This window comes from Cygnus olor, chromosome 1 (assembly GCF_009769625.2).
Source record: "Cygnus olor isolate bCygOlo1 chromosome 1, bCygOlo1.pri.v2, whole genome shotgun sequence".
NCBI classification, from domain to species: domain Eukaryota; kingdom Metazoa; phylum Chordata; class Aves; order Anseriformes; family Anatidae; genus Cygnus; species Cygnus olor.
In genome coordinates, this window is record NC_049169.1 from 36,950,655 (window position 1) to 36,962,720 (window position 12,066).

A 12,066-nucleotide genomic window follows, 5' to 3' on the forward strand; every position below is an offset into this window, starting at 1 on the left:
GAAAGAAGTGTCTTCATGTGTTAAGTCATGGTTGGACTTGGACATAGACATCTCGAGTACCTTTATAAGGGATGGTTCAACCAGCCCCAGCCCAAAAGTGTCACCAGGTCTCATGACACTTAGGAGTAAGGAGAGGGAGAGCATCACCACAATGAGGAGCGAGGAACCGTATGGAGCATGCACGATATTGGGGGGATTCCCTCTGAGGTACACAACATTTATTAATAATATCCTGATATGGAGATCCCACAGAAATCCTGGCTTGGCTTTCTTGTCAGTCAGGAAGCTTTCTGGAACTGTGATGGTGCATCTGGAAGACTTACGAAATCATCAGTTTCAGGCTTGCAAATCAGTTTAGAGTTAGCAAAGTGGTGCATTTTTGACTGAGAAAAAGAAGCAAAAAAAGCAAGAAAAAAAGAAGCGGTGTTTACTAAGCAAAATGGAGCTAGGCTATATCACTTTCAAGAGCTCTGCATTTGTTTAACCATAAAAAAATATCTAGATTCAGTAATAAAGGACAATTATACAATGCCGAATGAGCAAAACAACTGCAAATTGCCAAGGGCATGTGCCAGCAAGGGCAGACAGGAATTAAAGTGAAAAAACGTGGCTGAAAAGGCTACACATTTATTAACGTAAATGCATCTAAATTAGCCCTGAAGGCAGACATTCCTGGGAGGTGATGAAAGGCGAAGAGGCATGGGCAACTCCTTATCCCATCACTGTCCCCCACCCTCTTGAAGTGCTTGTATAACAAACAGTGAATGTCCTGGCTGTCCCGCTGCCAGCGCAGGCTAACCACAGAGCTGAAGCAGACCTGCTTCTGCACAGATTGCCGTGCTGAGAGATCGCTTGAGCTCTTCTTCAGGAAGAACACGAGCTCCTGCGGGTCCAGCTGTCATCAGCCGGGAGCGGCAGGTTGTTTCTCTGCTTGCGGCTAGGGATGTGATCCTCCGCTCCCCGAGGCAGTGCAGTCCAGGGGCCTTCCTCTTTCTTCCTTCTTTTTCATGATCTGGAAATATAGAGCCTACGAAACGTATCTGATCCTGAAGTCTGAAAACCCACTGGTACATAAAAACGGTCCTTCTAACCAAACTTCCTAATCACTCAAATCAAAATCACACATGTCGCTAACATGCTTAAGAGCCTAATAGAAGCCAAAAATAGGACAATACAGCCATCTAGTTTATGGCAGTGGACAAAAAGAAATATGAATAAGGTATTTCTGTGTTTCCTCTCAGTTCCTTGCACTTCCTGGGCAGCACAGAGACCTCATTCCCATCTGCGTGCAAGCGGAGAGAGCGTGGTGCATTTGGTCCCCCCGCTTCCTACCATCTCTCTTTGCCACTTTTCATTTCTCCATCCATCCCTTAGGATCTTTCCCACCACACAACCCAAACACAAAATTCCAGCAGTTTCCTACCAGCCAAAGACTTCCAGAAGCTGCTAGGTGTACACACACTGTCCTAAGCTGTACTCTGGTTTCCTCACGTCTCCCCCAAATGCTGGCCCTCCTTCATTGGTGGCCTCCTTGCTGGCCATGGGGTTTGCCAGAGAGAGCACTGGGCTCACAGCTACCTCTAGTGTCCGTGGGGCTGCCTGCAGAGCTCGCCTCAGGGTACGCCCTGTGCTCCCCAGCTCCTCTCTCAAGGTAAAGCCTTGCTGGAGACTGGGCTGGGAAGTTGCTGGCAGGGGACATGGGGACATTGAGGTGCCTGGGAGCAGCCTGCTCGCCACCAGCAGAAGAACCTTTCTCCCCACCATCTATATCTTCCCTACCTGTTAATACCTAGAGTATCAGGGTGTCCTTGGCACACTGCTGCCAACGCTAAAATGGTCTTGCAGCTGCCATTAAGCGATCTGGTGCTGGTATAACACCTGAGCTCGTGGAGGTGGATTATGTCCAGCTGCAAATCGGGCTACCCATTGTATAGCCTAATCCCCAAAAGACATATATCTTTCTGTGCCAACCACAGCAGCATGTGGAGGCCAGCTATCCTTCTCCTTCACCCAGCAAGCTGATTGCACCTCTGCTGCCAGGACCACCTAGCCGCAGATGCTACCAACTTGTGCCTGTCTGGTACCTCCCAAATCATATTGGTCCAGTCAAAATAAAATGTGACCAGCTGGGAGATGGAAGCATTTACCTCTTCGGGCAGACTCTGCAACTAAGGATGCGTTTTAGCCAAGGACAGGATTTTACTCTGTTTTTCTGCAACACAAAAAAATCAGCTTGCTTTGTCATGTAGAAACAAACAGCAGCAACAGCAAAGCATGGAAAGGTTATCAGGAACTGAGAGCAAGTATATAGCAGCCTGATTCTCAGGAATGAACTGCGTTTGGTAAAACGTTCCTAAGAACTGTAACATCTAAAGCCAGGCTGCTTTCCTGGTGCGTACAGTGCTCCGTGAGCGAGGCGACCCCTGCGAGCTGTGGCAAGGAGCGGGGCTGTGTCGGGGTGCTGTAGGCACTGCATTCCCGCTGGGGTATCAGGTTGCAGCACCATGATGAAAAAAGCTGCAGGGGATTTGCGTGCATACCTAACGCACATACCTTTGATGTTCACGTTAGATCCGAGCAACAAATAGGATCTTCAGGTCAGATGTAGCTTCCAAAAGGCTATTAAATAACTGTAACTAGACAGTCAGGTAATTGTCCTTTAAAAATTAGGGTCAAATTCTTCTCTGCTAGGCTGGGCTAAATTCAGTCTGTCCAGGATGTAAATAGCACGACTCCAAAATGACGTGAGGAATATCAAGAGCAGCATCTTTTTCTCCCTCCCTCTCTCTCGTCCCCCTTCTTTCTCTCTCTTTCAGACCAGAAGCAATGTGCACACAGACACTATTCATATTTCTGCTGCTGTCAAGAGGCTGATGATACGATATTGTATCTTTGTCTTTGCAGTCTTTTAGCAAATGACTTCTAGCTGAATAAAAGAGAAAATAGTTTTGCTGCCACCTTTAAAATGTGTTACTGTGTCCTGCAGATTTCACAGTGATGTGTATGATGAAATTACTGAGTGAATGGTAAAAGCACACCAGAAATGCAGTCCAAAGCTTCTTTCTGCTTTGCAAGGAGTGCCTACAAATCACTCATTTGGACATAACGAATGTAAGTTCCATGAAAAACCAACAGTATGAACTGAGTTCAGTATTTAACATACCACGCACCAGAATGATCCCAAAATATATCAAGCCAGGAAGTGGATTAATTACAACAACTCGCCACCAAGCCCCTGGTATATTTCAAGTACATGGAAAATGTATTTCTATTTTGGACACTGACTTCTTTATGAAACTGTGCCAGGATGTCAGCAGGCTGTTTGGACTCTCTGACAGACACTCTTAGCAGCATCAGTTTCCTGGAGGCAGTAATAATTATCAAATCTCTTCGATAGACAGACAGCTATCAGACATCTGTGTATCCCAGACATACAAAAACATCCCCAGCCAACCATGTGGCTACCAATGAATGTGCTCAGACAAAGAAGTTCAAGAGAAGTGCCTCAGGCCAGATCCTCAGCTGCAGAAAATCAGCGAGGCACAGTCAACCCGCCTTCCTCGCGCCGTGTGCCTCTTCTTGGGAGGAAACCCCTGCCCAGCCATCATGGGGCAATGGGAGGTCACGGAGGGAATGGGATGGATGGGATGGGGAAGCTCCTGCAGGGCTTCAGGGCCAGGCCTGGGGATGACCACATACGCTCCATACAACATACATCCTATTTCTAAAGGGTCAGAAATGGATATACAAAAGAGGCTGCCTGGGTTCCTTGTGTCCTTACCTCGGTTTGTGCTGATGAGGGGACAGAGAGCTCTTCCTGACAGGGTCTGGAGTTGTGTCTGAAGAGTGCCTGGGCACAGCCTCAAGCGCTGTCCTGAAGTTGTCTGTGCTGGCAGCTGGCAGCCTGCCCTCCGGCACTGTCTTGTCCTCTGCCAGCGCAGAGGTTCAGGAAATAGCACAGGCTATGGGGCTTCTTCCTCCAGGCGGTGTGGAAGAGATGGCTCCATCTGGGAGGAGGAAAGGTCGTATGGATGCAAACCAGGCTGCACCTGGGCTGGATTGTTTTCTACTTTGGGTGAAGCCCGCAGGTTTTCTAGGCAGGGCCCACTGGGACAGGCTCACACAACAGCCAAGTGCTTGGGCATCCAAGGGTGTGAGGGTGATCCTTCAGGAGAACACGAGGAGGAGCTCCCCGATCCAAAGGGGTTTTGCTTTGCAAGAAAAGATGAAGAAAAGCACTCATCAGCAGAAGATGAGTAGAATCAAACACTCAATTCCCTGTGAGCCTAAGGGTGTTGGGTGCTTGGTGCGCTCACAACCTGGTGCTGTGCTTCCAAGAAGAAATTGCAGGGAGTGCTTGCCCAGTGTAACTGCCGGGTGTCCATCCCAGGCAGCCTCAGCACTGCCCGGAGGTGTCGCATCTTCTTGGGTTACACATCACTGCAAAATGCACAGAAACAGTGCCACGCTGTCCTAAGTGAGCATGTTCTGCACGTGCCTTTACACTCTGCCCCAGACCATGTGCTCCGATGCTCTCCTCCTGTGTTTGAGATGTGCCTGGCTAAAAGACGAAGCACAGATCTCTGGGGGCAGCAGCACAGCGTGCAACTAAACTGAAGAAATATGCCAGGGGTTGTCATCAGGAAATATCCAAGGGATGCCCTGAGTTGTGAAAATAGTGAGGGAGAAGCAGGGACTCCTATCATGCCGCACACCTACCTGTATTTAGAGGGGCCAGTTCACTATCGCTTGCTCAGGGTTGTACTTTCTGGAGAGGGAAGATGCCTCTGCCCCACATGCTGAGGGACATGCGTGTTGTGTTTTCATAAATATCCTGTTGCAGGGACTCTTGTGAAGAAGTGCAGCTTCAGACTGCAATATGGCCAGCGCAGCACTGTGGTGAGACAGGAGCAATGGGGCAGAATGGTCACCTCTCCCTGCCAGGACACTGCTGCAGTCCCTGGGCCACCCAGTGGAGCAGAGTTTGCTCCTTGCTTTTCATCACTGCCACTTAAGGTCTTTTTCTATCCCTATCCCTAGACTGAGGCCATTTGTTTGCAGCAGCTGTCATAGACCTGGAAATGAATTTGATTATCCGTATCTAAGCCTGTATTGTGCAAAACGGGCTGTGCATGTTTTCTAGTTTCTGTGTGACGCAAGAACACTGTTACCAAATGAGTTAAGGTCTCTGTGACCTTAAAATGAGGAGGAGAATGAGAAAGCCCAGAAAGATAAATGTTACCTGGCAATAGTTTTATTTTCAGCTAAAACACTGAAGTTCAGAGTTTACTCTCCAAACAGTAGCTGATTTTGCAGGTCTGGTTTGGGACTTTACCGCCCTATTGTGTTACTTCAGTGGAGACCAGAGCAAAGTTCAGGGAGGTTCAGAAGCTGCTGGCAGTCAGGTCTAGAGATGAGGCCACTGAGGACAGTCTTGCAGCTCTGATGGGCTCCAGGCAGCCGCTGTCAGTGCTACCACCAGGAATGATCTCCGAAGCAGGACCCACCCCTGTTTTTTTGGTCTGTATGGTGGGAGGTGCCTGAGCAAGAAGAGAGGGAAGACACTCTCACAACAGTTTGAACCGGATGGTAATGTGATATGGTGCTTTTCACCTCCAGGTCATCAATTCAAATCTCGCCTGTTTAGAAGTGGTCAAAAATTATTTCCATACGGGTCAAGAGAGATGCATGGTGAACACAGGGGTTGCTGTATCAAAACAGACAAGATAGTCTGGAGATAAACAGTTGCACGATAGTTACTTGTGTGGAGAGGTCTGCAAGATATAAAACTAAGTAGTTCCTGACCAGTTTATATCCCTGGATCATGAGAGCTAGGTTTCTTTGCAAATAACTTATCATTTATTTCTGTCTACTAAAATGTATTCTTTTTTCTTACACTATAACTATAAATAATGAACCTCCCCTTTGGCTTTCTCAATAGCCTGTCTGTGCAGGGGGTTATAAATAGGCAGGTATATATGACATTCATTTAACAGGAGTCAGCTCAAGTTCCTTAGGTGCTTATCAAGAAAACATCAGTGCTAAATTGTGTATTAGAGTTACTCTGAAAGGCAGAAATTGCTTCTTAATATTTTAGCTGAAAAATGCACAGGGTGCTGAACGAAACCAGAATAAAATGCATCAAGAAAGCTTGTCAAATACGTGATGGGTGGTAACGAAGTAACAGGAGAGCCCAGCAGAACAGAGGTGTCTCTGAAGAGCAGTCAGCAGCAACAGATCTTCCTCCTGCAGCTGAAATGTGGGACTACAGCAGATGTATAGATTTTAGCTAGGTACACCGATGTAAATTTTGCTTATAGCATTTAACCACAGCTACAAGGTCCATTCATAGAACCACAGAATCACAGAATGGTTTGGGTTGGAAGGGACCTTAAAGCCCACCCAGCTCCACCCCCCTGCCATGGGCAGGGACACCTCCCACCAGACCAGGTTGCCCAAAGCCCCATCCAGCCTGGCCTTGAGCACCTCCAGGGATGGGGCATCCACAGCTGCTCTGGGCAGCCTGTGCCAGGGCCTCACCACTCTGACTAAAGAATTTCCTCCTAACATCTAATCTAATCTTCCCTCTTTTAGTTTAAAACCATTCCCCCTCCTCCCATTTCATAAGCTGCACTGCCCTAAGTATTTTATGGAAATGAACCCAATACCAACTGAAAGATTATAAAAATTAATATAATCAAAAACATTGAACTCAAAACTACTGTGCTTTGAATTTTGCTTATATCCTTGATAAACTCAGTGGGGTATCATTGTCCTTGAACTGAACAGTTCAGCTAGCAGATGAATAAAAATGACACTTTTCCTCTCCCTGTTCTAACCATTAAATTTGTATTTCCAAGATCTCTAGTTGTGGTGGGAAGTCTGCCACTGAGGAAGGCTGGGTCAAAGCAACTGAAAAATAGTGGATTGTACTAGCGTAAAAGAAATCAGAATTTGATTTTTAATAAATTCCTTTCACAGTTTTTCTACTCCTGGAATGTAAACCCATGGCAAAAGTAGCAACCTTAATTTTTTGTAGTGAAGGTAGCTTTCTGTATATAAAACATATGAAATCCTAACCCTGCTGGTGTCAGTTGGTTGACTTCCATTGCATATAAACCTACCTGACTGGATATAGGTGCCAATGCCTGAATTTTCAGGCTACCAAAAGAGTAATTTGAAGCAATGTGTTTTGAATTTGCCAGTCAAAATGTAAGATTTCGGTGCCACTCAAGTAACTATTAAAAGTCACTTCGTGTACTTGGAAAACTGTGATGCTTTCTGCTCCCCTTCACAAGTGGAGTAGAAGTGCTATTTACTTTGTCATCAGCTAGTTATTGGTGCAGCTCCTGAGATGTTGCAGGGTTTTCCAGCAGCAGTCAGGGGAGGTCAGTTTAATACGCTAATAAATATTTTTTGAATGACCCGACTTTGTATTTGGTATTAAAAACTCAGAGCAGTGCCAAGTAGGATAGAAAATAAAGAATAAAAGTTCCACAGATTTTGCCAAAATTCTCCACAGATTACTATTAGCTTCATTTATGAGACTGCACAGAGGACTGTGAAATCTCCTTTGAACTCTTAGGGCCAGATGGTTTTGCTGTTACATCCTAATGACCCACAGCAGTGTGCATACACAGACGCCCCGGTTGCCAGTTGACTGCAAACATGCGATGTGGGCAGGAGAATTCACGACCTGCCCTTCCAAAACACAAGCGGCTCCTGCTTGGGCGGAGAGGGAACCTCCCCTTGCTATTGATGCTGTGAAAAGCTTTTCTCCTCGCCCCTCTAAAGGAAGATCATTTCCAAAGCAAGCCGTGAGCATACCTGGATAGGAGCAGTGAATGGCAGGCACGCTGCCCCACACAGCCTATGGTGGAGTCCTGCTGGTGGCCGTGAAGCTGGAAATTGCTTTTGTCGAGAGGAGAGGAGGCTCTCACAGCCTCTGTGGGCCTCCAGTCCCAGCGTTGGAGCACTGCGTGCTCGAGGAGTGAGGGAAAGGCTGGACTCGAACCAATTAAAGCTGTATGGCAGAACAGTAGTTATTATGCTGTCATATGGAACTGCTTGGAAGACATGATTTATTTTGGATTATATTGGTTTCAACTGGTATAATATGAACTTCCTGATTTTTCTAGGATATGTAGACAAAAAGTCTAAATATGGTTTTACTCATCTTTTAATTTAGAACTACAAGTGTTTGGGTGACCTATGAAATTATTTTAATGATCTCTGCACAACACTGAGCTGTCAGCACTATAAATGTCATCCTAACTGGGTATTAGTTTCCATCACGGTCATTTAGCCTCACCAGCAGAGCTACCTCCATGCGAATGTCTTGTCTGTGTCAAGCTGTGGGAATAAAACAGAGAGTCACTGTTGCCAAGAAGCATCAGTCAAACATCTTCATAATACCCCATTTAAAGAGGAAGACGCAGACACAAAACCTAGGAGCACCGTGACTGTGCGGCATGCCCTTGGAGCTTCAGGCACAGCAGTAGGTGAAAGATTTGCATGCAGGCCTGTGCTTTTATCTCCAATCATTAAAAATGTGTTCCAGCGTCGCTCATCCTGGTTGACATAGACTTACCCGTAGCCATCCTTATTTTTATAAGGCTACGAAAAGTCAGAGGGTAAGAAGAAGCACTATAGAGAAGGGGAGGTGTGACAAATTGAATTTGATACAACTTCTGGCTGCTGGTACAAGATGAATATGGACTCGTCACATGAGGCGGCTCTTTTGTTCTCGTGTAGAAAGCAGGGAAATTGTTTGACCGGTGTCTGTATTTACCAACAGAGAGAAAAGTTATCTGATGATACAGGTTTCGGCAGAGACAAGGAATGCCTGAACAAGGTTTTGTCTGTAAGGATGCATCTAGGATATTGACAAGGGGTAAAGTGACACAATTCGAAAATAAATAGAGGGGTGAGGTGACAGAGGAGCGGTGAAAGAAGTTTGTTGCAGAAGATAAACAGTTGGGCTTTGAACTTCCAAACCTTACAGCCAAAGATAAAACCACCAAAAAGTTTGTGTACATTGCTCTTTAGGTGGTTAATTTTTTTCTCTTCAAAGGTAGGGATCTTATCACAAAGTTTTAAATTACAGTATTTTGTCTTAGCTCATGTATACATAGTAGTTTAAACATGCACTCTGCTGTATTTTGGATTTGTTCTTGTACGGTAGGCTTTTAAATGACGTGGTCACAGGATTTTTCCAACATTGTCACTTGGTCTTTCTGCCTCAAAACGGATTTAAGAAAGCTATTTGAGACTGTCTTGTGCTTGTATTTGACATAAAACAGTAAATTTTGATTTCAGGTATCCAAGAATTTCAGCTGATACAGATTCAGTGTAAAATAGTTGGCTTTCTAACTTGGGATAAAAGTAAAATGTGAAAGTTGTGCGTTTCACACAGCTCCCCTTACGTGTGATCACTTAAGCAAGCAAGCCAGCCTCTGGCAGAGCAGGAGGGCTGCCATCTTACTCTGCAGTCTCCTGGAGGGATATATAATAGTTCAGAGCTCTCATGTCTCGCGTACAACTTCATTTTGCTCCAAGGCACCTCTTTAAAGTCTCTTGTCCTTGTCTTTTTTGTGGTTCCAATCTTTTCCGTAACCAAGACGGATTCCCTTTCTTCCCAACTGGTCGAACATGCGTTTGCAAGAGCCTTTCAGATCAGAGGTGTCTCTGAAAAGATCTCTTAACTCTCTCTGTGAACACAAGGCTCAGTGAGTAGACGCATTTGTATCCGTAGCGTGTCAAGCAGTTTCCAAAGGCGTCGCACCCACAACGGCTATAGAAATCACAGGGGGTGCTTAGGAGACTTTTCATTATTCCTGTCCGCCTCAGTTCTTCTACCTTGGGTTGCTCCAAGTGCAGTGGTTGTCGAGTGAGCAGATGCAGGGGTCCTGGCAGGATTGGACCTTGCTGTTTTTACCCAGGGAGTGTTTGTCCAGTTGCATCACCAGCGGGGCGAGCGGCGCCCCTGGGTGCCAGCCCTCGCCGTGCTTGCCGTGATTCAGCCCGCACACGCCGCAGCCCTCAGCTTGGCAGGCGTGGGCACGGCTCCCAGTGTGTCGGTGCTGCGTGCCGCTAACTCCGGCCAAGGGGCTGAGCCCTGCTTTTTGTCCCTCGTAGCTTCGCTTCTTCCATCTAAGGGAGAAAGCACAACATGCGCTGTTCTCTGCTGGAAACCTCGCTGGCAGCAAGCGAACGCTGCCAGGGAGCTCTTGACATGAAGCACTGAGATAGCAAAGATCTCGAATGACTAAGATTCCTGCGAGCTTTGGTCAGTATCACAGGCAGTTTCCAACTGGGCAAAGTACAATATTTTCCCTCTGCTTTTTATGAATGGCTGTATAGTATTGTGCTCGAGTCAGAGTCCCCTGCGAAAGCCATTCATAAAAATAAAAACAAAACAAAACAAACACACACAAAAACTTTCTAGGTCCAGTCTGGAGCCACTGGGTGCCAGAGGCTGGGAAAACACACTGGCAGCCCGAGCCCCAGCTATCACTGAAAGTATTCAAGGGGCTTTCTGGTGGTCTGAAAAGTATGAAGTGCTGTGTAGAAGGGCAGCTGGTAGAATTACTTTGACACATACTAGGCAGAAAGCCAGGGCTGGCCTTGTTTCAGACATTGTCTTTCCTCTCATTGAAGTGTCAGGACCTAATTCATGGAAAATTTGGTGAGTTGGCAGCCCTTTCAGAAGATTTCATTGAGCTAGTGTGTGTGAGAGTCACATGAATGCAGAGCACACAGCCAAAAATATATGGGGATTTCTGAACAGGAGAAAACAGTCAGCCGCTAAGAATGTCTACAGATTTCATGTGGCTTGGGAGTAAACACGTGCACAGGTGTAATCAGCAGGCAAGAAAAAGAAAATAAAGTGGAAAAGCACTTCAGATTACCGAGGAGCTCAATGAACTCTGTAATTACGAGGGATTCCTATGAAACAAATAATTCCTTTGTCCAAGGGCAGCAAATGTCCCGTAATCAGTTCAGGGCTTGCAGTCCACCTGGAGAAGGCATCAATAAAGTGTGTGCTTTGGTAATCGCTTCTCCATTGCAAGGGAGTTTAATGGAAAAGAAAAGGATCCACCCTGAAGTTTAAAGACGGACCCAGTCATCGCTTTTTTTTTCCCCCTCGTATTTATTCGAGAGCAGAACTTGGAGCCTGAGGCAGAGATACAAAAAATAAAACAGCAATAGGATTCCGCTGAATTAGAAAAAATGACTGAAAATAAACAAAGCATCTCTTGTTAAAATGGGACGCTTGTGGTGGGCAGTCTGAATTGAATCAGTTACATTTAATTTACATTTTCATTGATCCTTCCCACTGAAATATTGCTCTGAAAGGCCAGTTACACTAAACTGTTTATTCAGAAATATTCCAGTTATTTCCTACTATACTGTCATGAAAATTAGGGTTTTGGCTATCCAGAGGGACGGCATGTTGGCTTCTGCCCAAGTGAGGCACTAAAATCACGGCTGGGATTAGGAACAGGCAGGAAGGAAGGGCAGGAAGAAAATCATTGGGTGCGATTCATGTACTTTGAAAACAGAAAATCCTGGGGGGCAGAGAGGGGGAAGGCAGCTTTGCCCCACTGGAGTAAGAAAAGCCCTTTTGTGCTCACGGTGTCGGGATTTCATCCTTTATCTGTGGCCTTATTGTTCCGTGCTCCTCCTAGCACCCACAGGGGTCACGTCAGCAGAGCAGCCATGGTGTATTTTAAGCGTGCAGGCGTTAGTTCCTTAACTGATACTCCTCCTCCTCCCCGGGGCTTGGATGCAGGGCCCTGGCACCTCAGTGGGTTTCCTGACTCTCCTGAGGACCGTATTTCCTGCTCCTGGGTAGGGGCAGCCAGAAAAGAGTGCTGCTGAGGTCCCCGTGGCTGTGCCACCAGGCCCTGGGTGGGCAGGTGGACGCAGCCCCCATCTCTCCTTGGCCACGCACCCAAGCAGTCTGGTGATGGGCATCCCCAAAATCACATCCAGTGCTTTCATTCAGCTAGAGCTTCCAAACCAGAGCACCCTGGGACCAGAGGTGCTGCCCACCCCAGCCCG

At 46.5% G+C, this 12,066-nt stretch overlaps 1 protein-coding gene and 1 long non-coding RNA gene across 7 annotated transcripts in view; one reads left to right on the plus strand and one right to left on the minus strand.

Moving 5' to 3' along the window:
* Positions 1–12,066, plus strand: part of HMGA2 (high mobility group AT-hook 2) — a 115,868-nt gene that overhangs the window by 79,785 nt on the left and 24,017 nt on the right. The gene's annotated exons all lie outside the window — the stretch shown is intronic.
* Positions 197–7,997, minus strand: LOC121067819. Of its 2 annotated transcripts, none has more exons than XR_005818466.1 (3): positions 7,828–7,997; positions 818–1,012; positions 197–383 (listed from the first exon to the last, which is right to left on the minus strand). It is a non-coding gene; the product is annotated as an uncharacterized LOC121067819 (long non-coding RNA). The 2 variants fall into 2 exon arrangements; XR_005818465.1 differs by lacking the exon at positions 197–383 and adding an exon at positions 2,148–4,007 and having other exon boundaries at positions 536–1,012.